Raw genomic sequence first — 3,675 nt, 5'->3', positions numbered from 1 at the left:
TTGGGAAGGGGCGGCCAGGGGGCTGGGACACCGCTTACCGCACGGCACCCGGTTCCTCCGCTCCAGCCGGCACCGACGTGGAATCGTGCGCTCGGCCCCGCCTGTTGCTCACAGCCCGGCCCAGGGCGCTGCGGGCGGCACGGGCGGCGCGGGCGCGGAGCCGCGGGGCGGGTGCAAGGCGGGGGCGGGGCCTCTGCGCCCGGGCCGCCTCCTCGGCCTATAACTGAGCCCCCGGGCTCCTCGCTCCCACACGGCCCCCACCGGACCCGTGAAGCGGCTTCGCCCCTTGCTTTGGACCTCGGGCCTCACTCCTCCTCCAGATGGACCCCAAGTGCTCCTGCCCCACTGGTAAGGGAGCCCTGCCTTTGAGCCTTAGGATGCCCCCTTCCCGGGCACAGGACGAGAAGGGAGGGCTTTGAGTTTGAGCTCAGGAGGACTCCTGTCACGGGTCCAGGGCTTTCTTGGTAGCCAGGCTCCTGAGGGCACGTCAGTCTCCCTTTGCCTCTCCGTTGACACTGAGGGCACGGAGGCTCCAGGCTGTCCTTCTTGAGGTCACCCGGCAGGTCAGGGGATTGCTAGACCGGGACCCAGCGTTTGGAGGCGGTCTCGGACCTGCCACGATTTGATGGGAGGAGGGGACGCTGCCTCTTTAGGGTTCAGGCCATGGGCCCCGGCCCCCGGCCCCAGTCGGCCTGGGCTGCGTCTGGAGCCCGGGACCTTCCCTGTGGAGTCCCATCAGGAGGGGACTTACTCTCCTTGGACCAGAAGAGAGGAGCTGGGGCTTCTCTATCCGCCCGAGTGGACACGAGCTCCCAGGGCTGGGTCCTGACAGAGGAGGAGGGCTCAGGGAGGCATTGCTGACCGTCTGCTGTGGCTCCTGCATCCCCGTCCCTGCTCACTGCTGGCCTCCTTTCCCTTCCCGGCAGGCGGCTCCTGCGGCTGCGCTGGATCCTGCACCTGCACCTGCAAAGCCTGCAGATGCGCCTCCTGCAAGAAGAGTGAGTGTGCGGGGCCTTCTCTGGGAATGCGGGGTCTGGGCTGAGTGCGAGGAGGGGGCCCAGAGCTCAGCAGGCAGGCAGGAGCAGGACAGTGACCAGACTTCCCGGCACCCCCCTCACCAGGAAGGGATTCACAGTCAGAGCTGGAATCACCTTCGGCATGACCGAGACCCAGGCGCGCACTAGAGAACAGGGAGACTGAGGCCCAGACGGGCCACCGACAAACAACCTCAGACCTGTCACTAGAACTAGTCCTCCTGCCTCCTGAGTCCCGCTTCCGAATCCTCTCAGGGACTGAAGCACTTTAGGGACAGGAACCAGTGGCCGTGCGTGGCTTCTCGGACCTGGTGCAGCCCCTCCCTGTCGAAGCAGCCCAGAGCTTCCCTATCCCGAGCGGGAGCTGCTCTGTGCGGGCTTTGCCTCCACTTTGATCCCGAGGACTTGGCTCCCATCACTGGTGGTGCTGGGGGCTGGCTTTCTCCTGTCCCCAGAGGCCCTGCTCACTGTCTCTCCAAGGCGCTGTGCCCTGTCCTGGGCACAGATGGGCCGGGCAACCTGAACCTAGTGTCTGAGAGCAATTACCTCAGGACAGAGGACACCATCGTAAACTCAGGGTCTGGGCCCGAGGGCGGCTGGGGCCAGGCCTGCTGCTGGGAAGGGTGGTTCCGGACAACGCGTGGTCCGACCGCACGCTGCCCTTGCCTCCCCAGGCTGCTGCTCCTGCTGCCCCGTGGGCTGCGCCAAGTGTGCCCAGGGCTGCGCCAAGTGTGCCCAGGGCTGCGTCTGCAAAGGGGCCTCGGACAAGTGCAGCTGCTGTGCCTGATGTCGCGGAGAGCCTGCCCCGGGTGTCCACAGAGCAACCAGGACAAACCTGCATTTTACCGTTTTTCATACAACCGGACCTGACGCTACATTCCTTTTTCTATGAAATCTGTGACTTGTAATAAAAGCTGTTGACTTTATTCTGGCTCTGTCTTCCTTGGTGTGTCTTGGACAAAGAGACTCCGTGCCCATCAGGGCTGGCGTGGGGAACTGGACTGGACGTGCAGAGACCTCGGCTCTGGACCAAAGAGCACCCCCCCACACACCCCACACCCCCAAAACACACACACTGAGCGTCTTAGCCGCTTAGGTTAATTTGAGCTTCCGTTTCTCAGCTCCAAAGGATACCCTCGCCAGATGACATAGGGCATTGGACACACAGAGGACACACTCCCTCTATTCCCCTTAGGAGTACGGATTGCAGAGAAAGTTGCCCATTTCTCATTTTCCTTCTCTGGGGGCCCCTGCCAAACTCAGCGCTCGGTGATGAGAGCCTAGAAAAGTACCCAGAGGGGATGGAATCCCACACCCCTCTCGTGTGACTTCTGCACGGGGCTTGCGTCTAAAACACCCTGGAAAGACCTCTTTGTATTTTCTGCCACAGTTTTCACCCTGGTCAGGAAAACGGATCGCGAAGAAAACACGTCAAAGGACACGATATGTGACACCCAGTTTTCCCTTCAACACGTAAAACCACCTTCACACGTGGAGGAGCAATTCTGGAAACTGGACGCTCTCATATGCTGCACGTACGTTGAAAGTGTGCCCGAGTCCTGGGAACACTTCACAGATGCCCCACTGTGTGGACCACACACGCCTGGAGCAGCTCTGCCCCCTGCCTCCCCACAGGGAACCTCAGTCTTGGCTTGCCCAGGGCTACGGACAGGACACTCGCCACCCGTGACAGCTCCCTGCAGGGGCTTGGCTCTGAATCTTCGCAAGTACCTCCCTAGGTCAGGCTGACATCTTCCCTTCCCTCAAAAACCAGCCCGTGGCTCCCTGACACCCCGAAAGAAAGTGATTTGGATTTGGTGGGAATTTCCCGGCTGTTTCCCTGAGACCTGGTTTCAGAAGAAGGGCTTCACGTGTTCCTCTGCAGAGTGATGGTGGTGCTGCAGTGCGTGGCGGGGGGGGGGGGGGGGGCCTGGTGGGGTTTATTAGCAACAAGTGTGTGCTGAGGGAACGGGTAGTCTATTTCAGGTGTTGGGCCCCCTGGCGGTCTGGGGAGGGAACTCCTATTTGATGGGCACTCCGAGAGAAAGAGGAGACACGTGGCTCAGAAGTCAGGACCAAGATGGGCCACAGGTGCCCCGAGTGCACAGGGCATTTCGGGAGCCGGCCCGTGCTGCGTGCGTGGGCGTCGGCGTCAGGCACTCAGGTTCACAGCCACCGTGCCACTTCCTGACCTGGCAAGTCACTGATACTCTCTGAGATTTCATTTCCTCCTTTCGATACAAAAGATTAATGTCAAAGAGGGGGAATGAGCGAGATAGTGGCCTGGCTCCCAGCTCGGGCTTCCCCCACGGTGTCCCGTACGATCGCTCTCTCCACACTGACATCTGTGCACAGAGAATCCTTGAGCTCCCGACAAGCTCCTGGAGAAAGGCTCCCTGGTTTGCAAGCAAGCTCATGGTGAGGGCAGAGATGGATAGGAACCTTGCTTATCCAGGGCCAGAGGGCGTGGGGATGTCCTCCAACAAGCCCCGTGGAACGAGTCACCGCCACAGCGTTTGGACAGACTCGGTGAACCTGCATGGTCTGGAGTGATGGTGCCAGTTCCAGAGAGGTTAAGCAACTTACCCAAGGGCACACAGCCTATACTCAGAGGACTAAACCTACACTGCAGCTGTCTCAC

The 3,675-nt window shown here is 61.0% G+C and overlaps 1 long non-coding RNA gene across 1 annotated transcript; it reads left to right on the top strand.

Annotated features, from left to right (window-relative positions):
• Nucleotides 1–255: 255 nt before the first annotated feature.
• Nucleotides 256–1,949, top strand: LOC309836426. The gene is made up of 3 exons (XR_014298143.1): nt 256–348; nt 927–998; nt 1,709–1,949. It is a non-coding gene; the product is annotated as an uncharacterized lncRNA (long non-coding RNA).
• The last annotated feature ends 1,726 nt before the right edge of the window (nt 1,950–3,675 follow it).

The sequence above is a fragment of the Grampus griseus genome (assembly GCF_964374135.1).
Source record: "Grampus griseus genome assembly, chromosome: 19".
Taxonomy (NCBI): domain Eukaryota; kingdom Metazoa; phylum Chordata; class Mammalia; order Artiodactyla; family Delphinidae; genus Grampus; species Grampus griseus.
The sequence above is the reverse complement of the archived record's forward strand: the minus strand, read 5'-3'. Positions and strand labels throughout refer to the sequence as shown.